Source organism: Magnolia sinica, chromosome 11, assembly GCF_029962835.1.
Source record: "Magnolia sinica isolate HGM2019 chromosome 11, MsV1, whole genome shotgun sequence".
Classification (NCBI taxonomy): domain Eukaryota; kingdom Viridiplantae; phylum Streptophyta; class Magnoliopsida; order Magnoliales; family Magnoliaceae; genus Magnolia; species Magnolia sinica.
Window position 1 is genome coordinate 18,706,132 of NC_080583.1, and position 21,343 is coordinate 18,727,474.

At 37.9% G+C, this 21,343-nt stretch overlaps 2 long non-coding RNA genes across 3 annotated transcripts in view; both read right to left on the minus strand.

Annotated features, from left to right (window-relative positions):
* Window positions 1-9,185: 9,185 nt before the first annotated feature.
* On the minus strand, window positions 9,186-10,062 carry LOC131218483 (uncharacterized). The gene is made up of 3 exons (XR_009157764.1): window positions 10,020-10,062; window positions 9,639-9,757; window positions 9,186-9,302 (listed from the first exon to the last, which is right to left on the minus strand). It is a non-coding gene; the product is annotated as an uncharacterized LOC131218483 (long non-coding RNA).
* Window positions 10,063-14,601: 4,539 nt separating this feature from the next.
* The window catches only part of LOC131218285 (uncharacterized), a 50,489-nt gene continuing 43,747 nt past the window's right edge, over window positions 14,602-21,343 (minus strand). The window contains exons 2-3 of one of the 2 annotated variants that reach the window (XR_009157607.1): window positions 14,766-14,976; window positions 14,602-14,645 (exon numbers count right to left, since the gene is read on the minus strand). This is a non-coding gene — a long non-coding RNA (uncharacterized LOC131218285). Of the gene's footprint in view, window positions 14,698-14,765; window positions 14,977-21,343 lie in introns of both variants that reach the window. The other variant, XR_009157608.1, reaches the window with a different exon arrangement.

Below are 21,343 nucleotides of genomic sequence, written 5' to 3' on the forward strand. Positions count from 1 at the left end.
TGACAGTTAGTTGTCAATCCTTGTTATGGATGTATGAAATGCCACTTGCTTTAGTAATTTCCTCAAATGCACATTTAAATGCTGCCCAAAATAGGATAAAAGGAACTACTGAAAACCCAAATCATCAAAAGGCAGGCCTGTCTGAATCAGGCAATGCGCGTCTTCCATATTGAATTCGCATCAGCAATCATGTTTCTCGCGCGTTTTCTATATTGAATTCGCGTCAGCAATCATGTTTCTCACATGAACAGATTTCGATCTGCTATAACAGAAATATATATCAAAGGCCATCCATGTTTAGCGCTTATTTAGAATGAATCCTGGAAGAAACTGTACCAGTTTGAAAACCATGACCGAAACCTGCTGCATTCATAAGGGATGAGTTCTGTGGGCCCCACATGTAGGGAATTGGGAGCTTCAGCTTTCTCTTCATGTAGGTAAATGGTTAATATTCGATTTGATGTAAAACTAACTGATAATTTCAGTTTTACTTGTAAGGTTCGAGACTATTGGGGCACCATGTATCCATGATTTGGCACGTCAGATCAATAGTTTAGATAACCAAATCATGACCCCCCACATCTATAGAATTCTTCACTAAAGAAAACTAATACTGTAGCTCTAAAACTTGAATTGGCCCAGTTACTAGAAAACTCATTACTAGGCCTAACTAGCGTGCTGTGTCCTATGAATATAGGTAAATCTACAAGATCCATAACTTATGCAGGCTAGTCCCCATAAAGGAAATGCTTTTTTGAAAAACTTTACACTGTTTGCATTTGTGTAGACCATTGGAATTGTTTTCAAATCAAGGTCATTGATTCTAAATACCATTCAAGTGATCAAGGGTTTTCAATTACTGGTTCGATTTACATATGCAGATTGTGAGCCCCACATAGATTGAGTGTTTCACATGCCTTCTACAAGCAGGTGCTGTTGATGATTTCAGTCCTTATGCTAGTTATGTTGTCACTAAAAAATCTATCAATGACTATAACTTCAGTTAAATCATAAGTAATCAAGTATGTCTCATTACCTTCATCCATATTCTTCTTTTAATTTTAACACATCAAATGAGTAGTACGGCTGGAATAGAATGGATACAATGCTGTTAGCTACATTTGTTATTTCTTGTACATTATGAGTCTTGGAATATATGTTATACAATGCAAGTGTGTAAGTTGATGGTTTCTGTATCAATGTTTTTTTTTAAAACTTTGTCGTGAAATGCAAAATCGGGTGGCCACTTTTTCTTACGATGCACAATTTTGGACAAAATGACATGTCTTTAGAGGAATTTGTTGCGGAAAAGGTTATAGTCTGTGAACATCAAGTATGATCATTTTAAGCTTGTTTTATATAGCAGTCTTTCTTTCTTTACACTGTTTGCCCACACCTGCGCTGGGACCCCAGGTGTGGGCCCCACTTGGGTTCCCAGCGCAGGGTCTAGAAAAAACATGTGGAGTTTACCGATATGTGGCCAAGGGAAGCGGATTGCGTACTAAGTAAACTCTTATCCAGTCTGTCCATCCATTTTATAAGATAATTTTAGGGCCTCGGCTCAAAACCTAAGCATATAAAAGGCTAAAATCGACCACACCAAAGGAAACGGTGTGAATTGAATTTATACTGTTGAAAAATTCTTAGGGGCCATGGAAATTTTGGATCAAAATTATATTTGTTTTTTACCTTTATCCATGTTTTTTGATCCTTTTAATAGTTTGGATGAAAAATAAACATCACTGTGGGGCCTGGAAAGGTTTCAACGGTGGAAATCATTATTTCCACTGTTTCCTGTGGTATGGGCCACTTGAGATTTTTATTAGCTTCAATTTTGGGCTCAACGCTTAAAATTAGATGGAAAAATAGATGAAAGGTGTGGATAAATTACATAAATTCACAGTGGGCCCAACTGAAGTTTCTCAGTATGACAATCCGATTTCGTGGCCGAGTGGGTGCACGGCGGAAACGGAGAAAGATCAGTTAACAGATCTAATGGAGTAGCATTTTTGCCAAGGAAACGTACCATTGGTATTTAACTAATGGCATTTTGCCACATCATTTCAATAGCCTTTTGGCTACTTAAGCGTTCAATATCCAATCCGCTCCCGCAAACCCAAAACCCAATTTTCAGGTGACTGTTGATCTTCCAATGCACAGCAACAGTTCCTATGGTGGTGTTTTGGAAAAATGCAAACATTAAATATTGGAAGCTCTTAGTAGGAGTATAGTAGTCATTTCACAGTTGATGCAAATGCCTATAAAAGGGCACTTGTGTATCCGGTTGATGTAAGAAGCAATTGTGCACTAGCAAGAAAAATAGCAGCAATTGAAGAAGCAAGTGTGAAGTGCACTATGCACTTGGTTTTATGGCTCCATACCGGGGCGTTCGATATCACTTACAGGAGTATCGAACTGGGAGAGCTCTTGCAAACATGAATGAGCTGTTTTATTATCGACATGCACAATTGCGCAATGCAATTGAGCGTTGTTTCGGTGTTTTGAAAGGCAAATTTCTTATATTGAAGAGCGCTATGCAGTACAAAGTTCAAACACAAGTCCAGATTGTGATAGCCTGCTGTGTCCTACACAATTATATACGTACCGAAAATGAGTCTTCATAGGATAGCGATTTTGCTGGTATATCTGCTGCTGATGGGGAGGGTATCCCAACGCCTCACGAGGTATCAGGTAATGACGAGCGTCAATGGTTACTTTGAGTAACTCAGTGTGAAAAAGATGCTTAGAATCGAGTGCGCGATGACATTGCAGCTAGAATGTGGGCAGATGCTTAGCAGAATAGGAGTAAATAGTCGAGACTTCCTATTTAATTTTCATTACATTAGTTGATGATAGTATATTTCAGGTTTAGTTGACTTCGAAACAAAGGAATTATAATCACCCAGTTACACAATGGGTGGTTTGTTGGTTACTTATAATGACCAATGAATTTATATTGTGTTCGTCTATGTTAATATTTGCGGTTATCACGATTATGATTGACATTGGTAAAATATCATACATACTCCGTATTCAGGTGAAATGACAGACTCCTTTAATGATACGTCGACACCAACCTAATCACCGGTAAGAACACCGCCGGTGCCCACTCGATGTTCTCCGCGTGGGAAGACAGTGAAATCTCTAGCGGAGCCTCTATCCCGAGTTGCGAAGATCAAATGGATTACTGCTATAGATTAGGTTCTATTCGACACATTTATCGAACAAGTCGTACTAGGGTGTAGAGTTGATAACGGTTTCAAGCAAGAGGTCAATCACACTAGCAAGGTACTTGATGTGCTGGAAGAGGTGAAAGGCTTGACCAGCTCTGAATTTCTTGAACTTGGTCAGATTCTGAGTAAGGACAAGTCGCTCGTGTCGTTCTTTGTCAGTCTCCGACCCGAGCGCTGAGTGGAGTGGTTAAAGAAAACACTTCGTGATCACTTCGGTGATGGAGGTGTTGGATCTGTCTGACAGGGTGTGGTTACTGGTTTTCTTATGCTTTATTCTTATCTGGGCATGTAATAACTTATATTGTTGTGATGTTTGTTTTTTGTATTTTCATATTTTTTGGATGTTGATGTGTTGGTATATATGCGTAATGTATACCATTTTGATTGATGTGGTCATGACTATATATGTTTGTTAACATCTTTGGTATATGTACTAACATGCTTGCATTACGCATTGAAAGAAGGAACGGACCACACACTGGATGTACCGGAGGAAGGGTACGTGCATACAACTTTTATATTATTGTAAAGGATTAGTAAGGGAGTTGGATTTCTTTTGATTGCTATGCATCATTTTGCAATCCTAATCCGTTTTTCATATATGTCGTCCCTAATCCTCGCATGTCATTGCAGATGGGTAAAGATAAGTACTACGTTGTCCTTGTTGGACATCATCCGGGAATATATATCACATGGGACGATTCTCGAGTAGAGGTGGAGGGCTTTAGTGGGGGCAGACACCGAGCCTTTCGGAATTGGAAGAAGGCTGTGGCATGTTGGGAAAATTATTTCGGTAAGGCTAGCCAACCATCTAGACCTCTCACAGAGTCTCCATATCTTCAGGTTGTCGCTATATCTGCTGCGATGGACATTCATCATGCTATGACCTCGTCTATCTGATAGGCGTCCCAGACGAGCACGGAAGTTGTGGATAGGGACATGTCGACTGATGATCTTGCCCCATCAGAGAGCGAGAGAGTTGTGGCCATTTTGGTTGGCGTGTTGGTTATTTATTTATTTATTTTTTTTACGTTGCTTATAATTTTGAAATTCTAGATATTATTGGTGTTGTAACTTTGAGGATATTTTTGTTGGATTTTAGAGTTTTCGTGGTCTTTGACCATGAGTTAAATCGGCCATAGTAGCCGTGTAGTAGATGGGATTTACGCATGCTTTGGTTACTCTCGTCTACTCCTGTATCACACCACCATCATATGGTGTGGTCCAATAGATACGTAAACATGTCATATGGGAGATCAACCTTGATGCACATGGTACTAGATTCTAAGGTGTGACCTGATGCATATTTAGATGACAGGAAAGCAAATGATAGCCTCCCATGGCATGGTATCAAATGTATTTTGGATATGATCTCCCGAAATTATCTGTAAAACAAATGTTTTGGATTGGATGGAACACATCCATGATTGTGCGGCCCACGAATCAAATTCAAGTGGACCATACTATAGGAAACAGTTGGAATAATGATTACCACCGTTGATACCTTTATAGGGACTACGGTGATATTTATTTCTCATCCAACCTGTTTGTAACATGAAATAAACCATGGATGAAGGGAAAAAAACAAATACATGATCCAAAACTACTGTGGCGTTTTGCAAAATTTTCAATACTAGATGTTCTGTTCATATTGACTAAAGATGCGTGGTCCAAAAAGATGCTTGGATATACTTAATTTATAGGTTCAAGACCTAAAATTATCTAGTGAAATGGATGGACGGAGTGGATACAATTGCAAAATCATGGTGGACCCCATAGAGTTTAGTCAGTACGCTTCGCCTAGTGAGCAACTCCATACGCAATCCACTTCCTGCAAAAGACATGAAACTGGGCAAAAAGATTGGCCACTCCCCCTGACACCAGCCCCGTGGCTGGTGGTCGGTGCTATGTGGGCCCCACCATGATGTATGTGTTTCATCCATTTTGTTCATCCACTTTTACAGATTATTTTATAGTGATATCCCAAAAATTAGAGGTATATAAATCTCACATGGACCACACCACATGAAAACAACACTGATTGGATATCCATCCTTAAAATCCTCATAAGGCCCACTGTAATGTTTATTTGACATCCAATATGTTGATTAGGTCGTGAAAGCCCAGATGAAGAGAAGAAACAAAAATCAGCTTGATCCAAAACTTTCATTCCCCCAAAATGTTTTTTAATGGGCAACACTCATTTAACACTATTTCCTGTAATGTGGTCAATAGAGGATTGGGATATACCTCCTTTTTGGTCTCATATAGTAAAATGATATGCAAAAATACATGGACGGCGTGGATGAGACACAGACATCATGGTGGGGCCCATAGAGCATTGACCACCACGGATTACTAGCACTGCACGGAATATTGTGGGGCCACTACGGTTCTCAGCAAGTGTGAACGTGACAAACACACCAGCCATTGGAATGCATGAGATTGCATGCAATCCCATGGTTGGCCAAACAGACTGAACGTGGTATCTCTGTGGATACGCTCGGCCGTCCAAACAGACCCATCCATTGGACGCTAGATCATTCAGTACAGTGGGATTGGAGACAATTCACTGGCTTGCATTTAAGAGCATCGGTTTCTGTGCAATCCACCTCATTACGACCTACTCCCTTTCAATCCCGCCGTCCAAATGGGCCCTAATTCTCTATCAATGTTTTGTTGGTACTGCAAAACATTGCATTCCTCAATTTTGAATTCAATATCATAGCTCTTTTTTATGGCATTGATAAATGTTTGATTTTTGTGGGCCATTTGGAAAGAAAGGATAATATGACTTTCAACAATAAAAGAGAACTGACCCCCCCAGTGTATGCATAAGAGTTATCCTTCTCGGCTCTTTATTGTTGTCCTTGAGGGCGTCTTTTGATACTAGGAATACATGGAAAATATATGGGGAAAAAAAAACAATGATTATATAATGATAACTTCATGGAGACTGTTGAGAAAGGGATTCCATATTTAGGGGTCCTTTTTGGATAGTGAGTGGAATCCTCATATTCACTAGACAAAAGTCGCATTCTTGTGCAAGTGAACTTTACCCATGGATAACTGTAACGATTACTTTGCGGAATCCACATGTCCAAACAACCCAACTATATTTTAGTGGAAAAGAATTTCCATTCCCAAGTGGATTCCGCATATCCTAAAACACCCTAAAGGAATTCTCAGAATTTAGGAGAGACTTTGAGGGGAATTGAAGGAGTTTTCTTGTGATGCTTTAGTTGTTTGCTCGTGTTGTTTTTCCATTGGGCCTCTCTAAAATAGTGCCTTTCACTGATTTTAGAAAAAAAAAAAGAAGATTTCTTGAGGGGTTGACTCCTCATTGTTAAGTTCCGTAGAAGTGTAAACTAATGGTGGTTACAGCTGGGAGGTTGATGGCTATGTTTCTATTCATCAAGTAATGATTGGGTGAACGGTTTGCAATGTTGTGGTTGCTTTGGTAGGCAGTTGCTTGTGCATATTTTTTTATTGGGTAAGTCTTTCTTATTCACTTATATTTCCCAAAACAGAACTTTTGGTCTGAACCTGCCAGAAAGCACAATTAGGGACAAATATCATATATTTTTATTTCCTTCTTTTCCATATTGATGTTGCAGCTCAGTTTGTGATGACTTTCTAATGTCACATCCATTTTCTCTCTGAATGTTTGGCAGTCGAAAATGGGTGGGAGGGGAGGTTCTCCAAGCATTGGCCTACAACATGCCCATTCCTGGATACAAAACCAAAAACACCATTAGTCTTCGTCTGTGGGAAGCAAAAGCCAGTGCAGATGATTTCAATTTGTTTCAGTTTAATGATGGAAAGTATGAATCTGCAGCAGAGCTTCACTCTAAAAGCTCAGCAGGTTTACCATCCATTATCATTGTACCATGTCTGGCATGAAATTCTACAACTAAAAGCATTCATTAATTCTTGTTCTAATATAGATAATTCACACTGGACAGGTTAAACCCTTGTTCTTCCAATTGTTTCATTATTTATTGCTTGACAGAGAACCTTGTCAAATTGCAACTTTGCAGATTTGTGCAGTTCTATATCCTGGAGACGCCACAGAAGATGGAAAGATTCTGCACCTGAAGCAACATTTTTTCTTTGCAGTGCTTCACTGCAGGTATGTTGCCAAACCTACATGGTACAAAATATCTTTTTTTTTTTTTTTGCTTTACTTTTCATTTAGGGCTTTGGTATTTTGGACTTGTTGCTAGGGTAGCGGGTTAGTGGCCAGAAATACTGACAATCTTCCAAAACAATTTCTTTGCCATGGTTAATTGGGTGACATCTTTCAGGGTTCTAGGAACATGAACAAAACCAACCACTTAATTACTAGATGTGGTGGCTTCTCCTTTGGCAATAGTTTCATCACGTTACTACATTTTTTTCCATTTATTTTGATGCTTATATGAATATTTAGTACATTATATTTAACTTTCTTTTTTTTTTGAAAGGTAATGCTTACCTATATTTTGACTCTCTTTAATTTAAACAGTGAAACAGGCATAGAATTGAGTTCTGTAATGGGCCAATTTGAGCTGAAGAAGGTCAATTTTTCATGCCCGTCGTGGCAATTGGTTCGGATCCTTAGCAATTTTCTTTGAATGTGCTAGCGGGGAAGACCATAGCTTTAGTGGGCAGCAGTGGCTCTGGTAAGAGCACTGTTATTTCCCTCATTGACAGATTCTATGATCCCACTAAAGGTAATTACAAGCAGCAATCTTTTCAATTTCTTTTTTACTAGTTATTTTTACACAGACTCAATTACAGCATATTTCATGGGTAGTTTTCATTTATGGTATTTTGCTATTTTTCTTTCGACTAATCAAAGAAAAGAGGAAGAAGAAAAAAAGCATTTCAAATGTTCATATTTATTAGCTAATTCAGCAAATAAACAAGTAAAATAACCAAATCATGCTATTTTAAAAACCCATTCTCAAATTCTGCTAAAATTTCGATTTTTTTTCCTTGTATTCTCTATTGGGTGTTCATTGAATGGAATATACCAGCTGGAATAGAATCATCAATGAAATAGTGGATCAACATAAATACCATTGATTTTTTTACGAAAGATTTACACATGTGACATTGTCTCTTGCTTTAAATGCTATAATTTGAGTAAATACCAATGATTTTTATGAAATATTTACACCTGATTTTTATGTTTGGAATTTGGATGATATATCTGATTTTGATATCTTCCTTTTCTTTTTTGTAGACTTCCCTTCTCAAATAGGTTGGTTTAGGGCGTTGGAGAAATGGGTATATCTAGTTTTGGATGTGCGTTAATTAGGAAATTAATTATTATATATTAAAAAAAAATTTATGAGAAACGCCGACGGCTAAAACCGTCGGCAAATGGCCGTCGGGCTTGAATTTTGGAAAGCTATAAACTGTCGCCGCTGAACTTAGCTGAAAGGCCGACGGCCATTCATCGTCGAAAACACCAACGGATTTTGCTGTCGCCTCAGCCATCGGAAACGCCCACAGTTTTATCCGTTGCAGATGCTGGCGGGTAAAATCCATTGACGAGCAATGCCCAAGCCTCCTCTCCCGACGGACCGTCCGACGGATTTTAGCCGTCGGGAAAGCTCATTGCGGATGGTTTTTAGCCGTTGGCGTTGCCCTGTTTTTTGGTAGTGACTCGTTCCGAATTGTGAGATATGTCTGATTTAAGGTCTGACGGTCCGGATCACTTTTGTCGTCGATCGGGCTTTTTCTGATCCATCTTGGCCATGTAACTGTCCGCAACCCTTTCTACATCAGATGATCATGGTCTGGTGGTCAAATAGGCCAGCCCAAAAATAAGAAGAAATGGCTTCGACTTACTTGGATTCTAACCTTGGACAGTCCCAATTATCAAAGTTCACTGCCAAAATCAAATCATAGTTGAAAGTATGGATATGTACTACTGATCCAACCCATTAAAAAGGTGGGACTCACCCGGCAACTTGGCCATCAACAGCCCACGGTCGCCAATCATCAACTACTGAGAAATTCAGTGATCTTATCCATGTTTCTGTCCCCACAAATGGAATTGATAAGTCGTGATCACCGCTGTGTGGAGGGAAAAAAAACAAAAGAAAAAACAAAGAATATATCAGTATCACACTACAAGAAAGTGTGGTATTGCTGGCACCTTACCGGTGCCCAACATGGAGCCCCCTCCTTTGTACGGTAAAGGGCCCCTGAATATGATTAATTATAACCTTAAAAACCCCCTTATTTGCTCTCTCTCTCTCTCTCTCTCTCTCTCTCTCTCTCTCTCTCTCTCTTTTCCCTCTCTCTCACCTGCTTCATCTCTCTGAACCTGACCGCTGGTAAAGGTGTATTTTCTTGTAGTGATCATGTTCTTGTTTGTTGAATAAAAGGTAAGATGTAGAAAATGTTCACCTATATATCAGAGCTCGGTAACCTTTCATGGTCATGTTGAGATGGTACTTTACACTGCTGTTAACCTCATAAACATAAGCCAGCTCTCTATTACACCGTAGCCATTCACCGATCGTCCCCTATTTTCATCATGGAAGTTGAATATGTTACATTCATGGTCACAGATAGTATGGGCAATGCAAATTCCCATCGGTCCCAGTCACAATGTAGCTGTGCCGCCATGCCTGATGAGTGGACTAAAATGATTTTTGTGCCATGGTATCTACAAAGCGGGGCCCACTCAATATTTGGGTCCAATGTCCCACATGTGCCTGACGTAGTGTGCGTGTGTGCCAAGCAAGAGTTGGACGAAAATGCATCATAAAGGTCGGGAGATTGTACCTCACGGATGTGGAGAGCCTTTCTAACACTTGCATCATCCGCCCTTATAACTATCCTACGATTTATGCTTCTTATAAATTAAAAGAAAATTTGAAATTTTATATAAATAATTATATAATAAATTAGTTAAAATTAAAAGATTTTGCCATTTCCATTGGGATGATTTTGCAATAAATTTGAGAAAATATAGAGCTGCTGACATTTGGAAAATACCATGGTATTATTAGGATAATATCATTTAGCTTCTTTTTTTAATTATTGAAAATTCCACAGATTTAATATCATTTAGTTTTTTTTTTTTTCCAATTAAAATGCCACAAATTTTCAAAATCAGGCAATGTTTGCCAACAGTGTTGTGACCAAGTTTTCATCGTGGACGTGCTTGGTTAATAATATGTCATGTCGCCCATCAAATCATAAGCTGTGCAGCTACTTGGAACAGAGTTCTTAAACTAAGCAGATGGAATGACCTTAACCATCTTGACTCGATTTTCAACCATGGACCACTTCATTGTTTTGGTGTCCATTTTATATCCACTGTTCCAGTAAACATTCCATATCCACAGGTCCTATAACATTCAACCAGTGGGATTCAGTCTATGATTGATCTTGAACGGCCCCAAGATTTGGATGGTCATTATTAACATAAATGCTGCGCACGCCGTGTATATATATAATTGTACCCCACATGGCCCATTTTAACTGAGTCCTAGTAGATGGACCCAACCCAAACCAATCTGGACCCGACTTTAACCGGGTCCCATAAGTTTGATTGGCCAATGTCGGGAGTCAGCCACCAAGCGTGTGTGCCACTGCCACCCTATGGGACGGGCCTACATGGAGAGATGGACGTTTGATTGGAATAGTCCGTATTCTCGGTGCTACCATAAATGAGCAAGGATGGTCTAGATACTTCTTAATCGGAATTGAATATGGGCCGCCAAAAATTTCTTTTCAGCGTACCACATTCATCTACACAGTGATGATCAAAACCATCAGTTCAAGGCAAGTCCATAGCATCCAAAATATCGAGGGCTCTGATCTTCAGACAGTCTGACCATGTGGCCCCCTCTAGATGAAAAGATCTCTTGAGGAATCTTGAAGCAACTAACCATCGATTCTTCGCAGGAGTATTGGCATTTGCTCTTCTATTATTGGGGGCAGATTGACCGTACGCACCTCCATGTTTGGGCAAATTATCTGAAAAGCTACATCATTCTATATATTCTAAGAGTGGCATTCAGACATGCTTATGAAAATTATTTGGACCAAAATGCTCTTATCCTTGTTTCATTAGTTGTGCAATTTTCTAGGGAATAAGAAGTTACATCGTATTTAATGCCAAGAAAGTGATGTGTACATAATCTTTTTTTACACGGGAGCAAGGACCAAACTCGTGGGGCCCACATTGATGTATGTCTATAATCCATGCAGCCCATTCTTTTTGCTATGTAATTTTAGGGCTAGGGCATAAATATTAGCCTGATGTAGAGCTCGTGTGGGTTACATAATAGAAAATAATGGTGACAATAGAACCTACTATTGAAACTTTCCAGGCTCACCATGATGTCTGTTAGAAGTAGACATTGCCCAAGTCAGGACTTTTTAGGCCCGCGGCGAGCTGGCCGAGAAGGTGGACGGAACGGATCTCCCCATTATTGTATAAGGTTTATCCAATGCTATATGTAGAGGCGCATAATATTTTTTTAAAAATTTTTTATTTTATTATTATTATTTTCGCATTATATATATATATATATATAGACACACACACACACTTAGACCCCTTTATGACATGCTTATGACATGGAAGTAAAATACATCCAATGATAGTGAGATTTATTCACCATATTTTCTTAAAGTCCATCTTCCTCTTATTCCACTCCTTACCTATGCAGAGCATGAGCGTGGAAGGCCTCTTTAAATATCATTTGGCCATGCAGATCTATCGCATATCTCATGGAGGTTAAACGATGAATTGTCTAGCAATCAACCTGAAACGCGTTTAAGAGGGTTTAGAGGAATCACCTTGTAGAGTTCGGCCGATACGAAGCCCATCCCACGGGCATATGGTACAAATGAGCCACCATCTATTATTTCGTCCGTTAATGGGTTTCCGAGGAAATAACCCTGCTAGCAATTCGATTTAAAGGGCGAGAGAGGTTGATGAGTATATTCTCACGTGTGATAAAGGTAACACGTGCGTTAATGAAACGCCGCAACATTGTTTAGAAGATGTTGCAAGAATGCCAGACTGGCCCATTCATTAAATGGGAACATTTCTCCGTTAATTAGGGAATGTAAGTCAGTCTTTTATACCCATCCATTCTATTTTGCAAGTGTGACCCACCTCATGAGCGAGGCTAGATTAGTACAGGGCTTCTACATGTTCTTGCCTTGCTGGTGAGTGGCTTGGATCTCGCGAGATGACACGTGTCCAATGTATGTACCACAGAAGGCGGAGGCCATTGTGAAATTGTACAGTCCAATGTATGTATCACGTGGGCCACACGTACATTAAAAGATAGGAACTATGGATAGCGTTAACCCAACCAATAAAAAGCATGGATCGATGGTTCCCATTCAACTAATAAAAGTACAAATTAATATTCTATGGTCAAGGTCTTCCAATCCTGGGTATGTGTACAACATGGGTTATTAATGCTGAGCCTCATCACTGAACCATGGACGCACATGTACAAACTAAAATCCCCATTGCACACTCTTTAAAGGAAGAGGATTGCGTACTGAATAAACTGGGGTCCACCGTAATTTATTTATTTTATCCACTCCGTCCATCCATTTTAACAAATAATTTTGGGGCTTTATGCTAAAATAAAGTATATCCAAACCTTAAGTGGACCACAACACAGGAAACAATGTGAATTGAACATCTACTGTTCAAAATTTCTTGGGGGCTACAGAAGTTTTAGATCAAGCTTGTATTTGTTTTTTCTCTTCATCCATGAGTTTGTGATCTTATGAACATGTTTGATGAGAAATAAACATCATTGTGGGCCCTTGAAAGGTTTCAATGGTGGAAATTATTATTCCAACTGTTTCCTATGGTATGGTCCACTTGATCTCTGGGTATGGGACTATCTCTGTTTAGGGAACTTTGGAATATATTGCATAAAGTTCTTTTGAGTGGGACCATGTTTGTATTATCCAATCCCTTGTATGAAATTCTAATGGGCCCCATCAACAACTCGCTACACCAAAATGATCCAAATTGGAAGATCTTTACTGCCCAATATTTCGCCGTTTTTTCCCATTGAATTATGTTGACTGTTTGCATATTTGAGCTTCTTAACCATCCATTTGAATGCCAACCATTGAATGATTACCATTGCCCCATTCAGGATGTTCTTTAGGAATGGTCCATCCGTGATTGGGGCAAAAACTCAATGGTTTGGATGGTTCCCACATGCACAAATTTCGTGAAGAAGAGAAATTTCCATTGAATTAAATACCTTAAGATTGAGGATTGGTTCATGTCCAGCATCAATCCCAGTAATACCATGAAAGGACGTCTCAAATGCAACTCGTTGCTGAATGAAAGTATCATGCAACTAGCTCATGCTCATGAATGCACGATGTTTGAATGACATCCAATCTGTTTAAAGGTTGTCTACACCATGAAGATGCCCTATCGCAAAAATCAGGTGGATCCGCTCATGAGGATCGCCACAAGTGTTACTTGGATCAAACTTACGGCTTTCCATTGTTTCCTAGGGGATAACCCACATGATAAGTGGATTCGCTTAATTTTTGCATCATCTGTTCTTCGGGATGGAAAAACCTTTTGGATAGGCTGGATGTTGTATATACCTGACACATCGATACTTATTGGCTAAAAGATTGATAGTCTCGTACTCCAATAGCCATGATTTCTTCAGCCTAGTGTGGACACAGTGGTTGGTGCTACGTGGGCCCCACCATGATGTATGTGTTTTATATATGCCATCCATCCTTTTACGAGATCATTTTATGAAAGATATAACCAAAATTGTGAATTTGCGACGGACAAAATCCGTCGTAAAACCAAATAAATGACGGATTTCGTTTGTTTCCGTTCACTGGGTCATTTTTTTGCAACGGATAAAATCTGTGGTTAATTTGCGATGGATAAGGTCCATCGCAGAATAGCAACGGATAAAATCTGTCGTAAAAAATAAAAAATCCGTTGCAAAAATTTGAAAGAACCCACCCGAATGTCGTCATGAAAAATATTAGCAAGGGGTAAGGTCTGTCGCCAATATGAGTAGGGTGACAGACTGCAAATCCATCGTTGATTTGCAACTTGTTCAAAAATTAGTGACGGATTTGGTCCGCTGCTAAAATATCTGTTAAATTAAAAAAATATTTATCGTCAAATTTTTTTATTTATTATTATTATTTTTTGAATCTTACACCTGATAGTCATTCAAAAAATAATTGACATGATTGTTTAATAAGAATCCTATTCACAAAATTGTTAACAACTCAATTCAATAAAGAGGAAATGGCCTAAGTGGGGCTAACCCAAACAGCAATTCCCATAGTTTCAAGTTGGATGTGAAACATGGAATTGCAAAGGGAGTTTGGAAGTTGCTTCGGAGAAATAACTGACAGAGAAACAAAGCACTGCATGTGCCAAGGATTGGAAACATTGAAGATTGTGTCTCATTTAAAGGAACTGCATAGAAATGAACGTAGTAAATAAAATCTGGTAGGCAATAAGGTAAGATAATAAATTTGCACTACCTAAGGGAATGATCTAGCCACTGCCTTAGCATTAGACAGACAACTTTCTAATTGTGCTTCTGTACAACTGTCATTCTTCTCCAAATTTTGGATAGTTGGTCTAGAGATGGGTGGGCAGGGCATAGGGATTGCTTGTAGCTACAAGAATACAATGTTTCTATCCATCCATGTTTTGTTGAGTTTGGTTTCCATTTGGAGTTATGGAGAACATCTAACCATGAAGCAATGAAACAATTAAACTCTCTACTTAGCACATAGACAGAGAATAAAAAATTATCAATCTACAAATTTAAAACAACAACCAAAGAAGAAGTAACAATTTACACAACAGGCAAGCACAACTTCCAGGAGAAGTCCATAATATGAAATCAAAGAAATTCACCATCGATGAATTTAGAAATTCAGCATAAATGATTTTCAGCCCAAACTGAATCCAATCTTCAGTACCTTTAAATCCTATTTTCTAATCAAAATCCAAGTCAATATGATTATTCAGTTCATTTCCAACCTTAGCACCAAAGAATCAAAGAGCTATTTCCAATTAAGCCTTGGAAGAGGCTCCCTCCGCACCTGTGCCTCTGTTAGAGGCCAGTGCTGCCCCCGCTTATCTATCGATTCCTGTAAGAGCTGAGCATCTCTAGCAGTTGATTCAGATCGTCACTGATGTTCTTCAGACCCGTTAGCCCATTCCTGAGATGCCCGGGCAGGCGGAACAGGAGCGTGCGAGCCCTGTTTTGCAGGATTTAACTCTGCAACGAGCCTCGTTGGAGGTATTTTTACTTCAGGGCGAGGTTGAGTGGACCGGTTTACAGAGGGATCACGATCAGAGAAGAGGCCAGAAGAGGCAAGTCCCCTTCGATAGCTCCCGACAGCGTCGACAGCGGCAGAGGTGCCACTACGTGAAAAATGGAAAAAAAGGACGAATTTAGAGACGGTTCTAGACCGTCTCTAAAAATGCTTGGTTTAAGGACACTTTAGAGACGGTCGTAAACCGTCTCTAAAATTTTAGACGGCCCCTAACCGTCTTTAATATTGTCTTAAAAATTTGAACGTCCATAAATCATTTAAGACGGTCGTTGACCGTCTTATATGGGTCATCTGAGACGGCCATTGACCGTCTGCATTAGAGACAGTCCTTGACCGTCTTATATGCGGGCATTTGAGACGGTCATTGGCCGTCTACATTAGAGACGGTCATTGACCATCTTTTACTTGCAATCTGAGATTGTCAAAGACCATCTCTATTAGAGACGGTCCTTGGCCGTCTCACAACCCTGTCAAAAACCGTCTCTATTAAAGACTGTCAAAGACCGTCTCTATTAGAGACGGCCCTAGACCGTCTATATTAGAGACTGTTAAGGACTGTCTCTATTAGAGACTGTCAAGGACCGTCTCTATTAGAGACGGTCCTAAACCGTCTTATAGCCCTATCAAAGACCGTCTCTAATGCTCAATTAAGCTATTCGAAAAAATTATGAATTTCGAAAAAAATAGTTAAGAAACTTAGAAAAATAATTAACAATGCCTACGAAAAATTTGAATTTTGAAAAAAAAAAAAACTACTGATAATTTTGAAAAAAAAAATGATTTCGATAAAAAAATGATATTTTGAAAAAGAAAATTTTAAAAATTAAACAAAATTGTGAAAATTTTGACAAATTGAAAAAAAAAATATTTTAAAAAAAAGAAAACTAGATTTTGTATTTTGACAGGAAAAATTGAAAAGTTATATATAACAAAAGTGAGATTAAAAAAATGATATTTTAAAAAAGAAAATTTAATAAATTAAACAAAATTGTGAAAAAATTGACAAATTGTAAAAAATATATATTTTAAAAAAGAAAACTAAAATTTGTATTTTGACAAGAAAAATTGAAAAGTTGGATAACAAAAGTGAGATTTCGATAAAAAAAATGATATTTTGAAAAATAAAATTTTAAAAAATAAACAAAATTGTGAAAAAATTGTCAAATTGTAAAAAAATATATTTTTTAAAAAAGAAAACTAGATTTTGTATTTTGACAAGAAAAATTGAAAAGTTATATAAAAAAAATGAGATTTTGATGATGTGTTGTATATCCTTGCCGCCCATACGTTTCTCCAACCCATTTTTTGGCCAGGTATAAAAAATTGTGTAGATTTAAATCTTAAGTGGACCACACCGCTGGAAAGAATGATAATATAGTACCTCACCATTAAAAATTATAAAGAACCCATCGTATGGTTTTAGTAATGTTTATTTGCAATCCAACTTGTTGATAATGTAAAGAAGATCTAGATGAAGGTAAACTACAAAGATCAAATTGATCCAAAACTTTTATGGCCTTCAAAAGGTTTTTAATGGTTATTCATCATATAATTTTGATTGGTATGGCTCACCTAAGATTATTTAGTTCTTATGATTTAAAATTACATCCTAAAATATGATGGAAAAATATATGAATGGCGTCGATATACATAAAATATATCAAGGTGGGCCCTACACGGTTAGAGTAACACCCATGAAAGACCTAAAATAGTGAAATGGTACTATAAGATCACCTCATGGGAACTTCCCATGAGGTTAATCTGTGCGCGCCTCACCATGAAGTATGTAGAACATCAACACCATGTATTTAGTGTGTCCCCTTTAAGTCCAAAAATCAATCATATACGAAACTCAGGTAGGCCATAGCATCTAAAACTATGTGAAGACATCCCTAAAACATATAAAAGCATTTGGTAGGGCCCACATGAGTTTTGGATGTGTATGAAACTTGGTCTGACTCCTCATCCAAGTGAGACACACATAATGAATGGGTTGGATCTATGAACCACATCTAGGTAGGCCCAATAAATGATTATGAATGTTTTAATGGGAGGGTAACCCTTTCAACTATAGTATGTGGTGTGGCCCACCCAAGTCATGGATTGACTTTATTTTTAAGCTCGTGGCCCACCATGGAATGGTGCATCTGATTGACGAGGTAGATCCAAAGTTCAAGTGGACTCACCATAGAAAAGAGTGGGATAGTGACAACCACTATTGAAACCTTCTTAGGGCCCGCCGCGATGTTTATTAGAGCTCCAATCTGTTTATAAGTTAATACAGACATGGATGCGATTGAAACTTGGTATGATATCCCTCATCCAAGTGGGACACACATAAATGAGCGGGTTGGATATGTGAATCACATTCAGGCAGGCCCAATATATGATTATGAATGTTTTAAGGAAACCCTTCTCTACTACATTTAGGTAGTTACTTGTTACTTTTACCAAAGTAAACTCTGTGGGGTCCACTATTATTTATTTATTTTATCCACTCCATTCATCCATGTTAACAGATAATTTGAGGTCAAAAGAACAAAAAGGAAGCATATCCAAAGCTCAAGTGGACCACACCACAGGAAATAGCTAGTGTGATTAAACCTCTACCATTTAAAATTTCTTAGAGGCCATAGAAGTTTTGGATCAAGCTGATGTTTGTGTTTCCTATTCATTCATATATTTTTGATATTATGAACAACCTTTAACCGTTTTTGGACAATCTGATCAGTCCAGATTGAAAAGTAAATAACTTCGGATGTTTAAATCAAAATTCACTCAAATTGTTAATCAATCTTGTTTACCCAATATCTCTCTCATATGTAGCATGATCGAGGCAAGTAACTAGTCAATTTGAGGGTAATGATCAATAAAATAGAGTGAATGGACCAGACATGTAAAATGGACCAAATATTCTGGTCAAAATTGTGACCCAACTTATTGACCTCGTGAGAACCTGTTATTTAATTTATTTTATCCACTCCGTTAATCTATGTTAATGGATAATTTTAGGGCGTGATCTGAAAAATGAAGAAAATTAAAATCTCAAGTGGACCACAAAGACAGAAATAGTTTGATTGAACATCTATCATTGAAATTCTTTTGGAGGCCAAAGAAGTTTTGGATCAAGTTGATGTTTGTGCTTTCTCTTCATCCATGTCTTTGTGATCATATTAACAGGTTGGATGACAAATAACAATTACTTTAGACCCTAAGAAGGTTTCAACAGTGGAAATCACTATTCCACACTGTTTCCTATGTAATGGTCCAATTAAGCTTTGGATCTACTTCAATTTTGGGATCAACCCCTAAAATTAACATTAAAAAGGTAATATTTTATATATAATTAAAAGGTAATATTTAAATGATTTAAAATATCTAAATTTATCTACTTCAATTTTGGGATCAACCCCTAAAATTAGCATTAAAAAGGTAATATTTTATATATAATTAAAAGGTAATATTTAAATGATTTAAAATATCTAAATTTATCTACTTCAATTTTGGGATCAACCCCTAAAATTAGCATTAAAAAGGTAATATTTTATATATAATTAAAAGGTAATATTTAAATGATTTAAAATATATATATATATATATATATATATATATATATATAAAATTAAAAGGTAATATTTAAATGATTTAAAATATTATATGAAAAAGAATATTGAAAAGTTTAGAAATTTTAACTATGTTTGAGAAAAATTTGTAGAACAAAATGATGCTTTTAAAGAAAAAAATCGAAAATTTGAAATTTTTGAGAAAAAATTAAAATATGAGAAATTTTTTGAGATTTTGAAAATAAAAATTCAAAATTTGTATTTTAATTTTTTTTGAAATATTTTATAATAAAAATGATATTTTTAAGGTCATGGCCCACTGTAGAATGGTGCATTTGACTGACGGGGCAAATCCAAAGTTCTAGTGGACCCACCATAGAAAAGAGTGAGATAGTGACACCCACTATTGAAACCTCCTGAGGGCCCGCCGCGATGTTTATTTGAGATCCAACCTGTTTATAAGTTAATACAGACATGGAATAAGGTGGGACATACACAGTTTTGATGTGTCCCCTTTAGCATATGAGATATCTAAAAAATCATCCGTATACGAAACTCAGTGGGCTATACCATATCTAAAACTATGTAAAGACATTTAAAAAAATATATAAAAGCACTTGGTGGGGCCCACATGAGTTTTGAATGCAGCTGAAACTGGGTCTGACCCCTCAGTGGGACACACATAATGAGCTTGATTTGAAACTTCTCCAGCTCCCAAGAAGTTTTTAATGGTGGAAGTGCAATGCCCAATTTGTAGTCCACTCAAGCCTTGTTCCTGCCTAATGTTTTGCATGATACCTTATAATGATTTGAGAAAAAAGATTAGGTTATAGGACTCTATAGGGCCTACAAAAATATATGTTTTATATCGAAGCCGTCCATCTATTTTGAAATGTTATTATAGGGCTCTATAGGGGCTCTATAGGGCCTACAAAAATATATGTTTTATATCTAAGCCGTCCATCTATTTTGAAATATTATTATAGGTCATGAAACTAAAAATCAGGTATATTAAAGGCTAAAGTGGACCACACGGTAGGAAACATGGAGATTAAATCACATGTGCTTCCTATGGTGTGGTCCTCTTGGGCCTTCAATCTACTTTATGTTTGGTATCATGTACTAAAATTATTTATTAAAATTAATGGATGGAATGGATAAACAAAATACATCATGGTGAGTCCCACAAAACTCTAGAAAGGAAATCCATGTTCGTCTTACCCCATCCACCGATTGGCTACTCTCCCAACCACCAGCCCTGTGGCTGGTGGTTGGTGCTTTGTAGGCCCCACCATGATGTATGTGTTTCATCCATTCTGTTCATCCATTTTTAAAGATCATTTTATCGCTTGATCCTAAAAATGAGAGGGATATAAATCTAAGGTGGACCACACCATATGAAAACAATAGTGATTGGATATCCACCATTAAAATCCTCCTAAGGCTCACTGTACTGTTTATTTGACATCCAACATGTTGATTAGGTCATATAGCCCCAGATGATGGGAAAAAACAAAAATCAGCTTGATCCAAAATTTTTATGGCCCCTAAAATAATTTTAGTGGTCGACACTCATTCAACACTGTTTCCTGTAATGTGGTACACTTGAGATTGGGATATACCCCATTTTTGGTTTCATACCATAAAATGATCTGTAAAAAGAGATGGACGGCATGGATGCAACACATACATCATGTTGGGTCCCATAGAGCACACCGTATACGTTTCCCCAAATTTGGGCGCGCGCTCAAAACAGAGCTGCGCCCAAAAATGACTCCATTTCTCTCTCTCTCTCTCTCTCTCTCTCTCGCTGTTCCCTAACCCTCTCCCGATCTGGCTCTAACTCTCTCATCTTCCTCCCTCTCTCTATTCGTTCCCCAATCTCTCTCTCTCTTTCCCTGTTCCCCAATCCGTCCCTCCCTCTCCGTCTCTTGCGGTCTGTTGTCGAACGCCCTACCCACGCATGCCCTCTCTCTCTCTCTGAAGCTCGGTTGAAGGTCATTCACGACAGTGAGGTATCTCTCTCTCTCTCTCTCAATCTCTCTCAATCTCAATATCGATTTAGGGATTTGGGGATTTAGGGATTTGTGGATTTAGGGATTTAGGAATTTGGGGATTTGGGGATTTGGGGATTTAGGGATTTAGGGTTTAAGGTGGGCCCTACTGAGTTTACTCAGTACAATAAGGGCCTGTTTGGCCGAGCAAAAT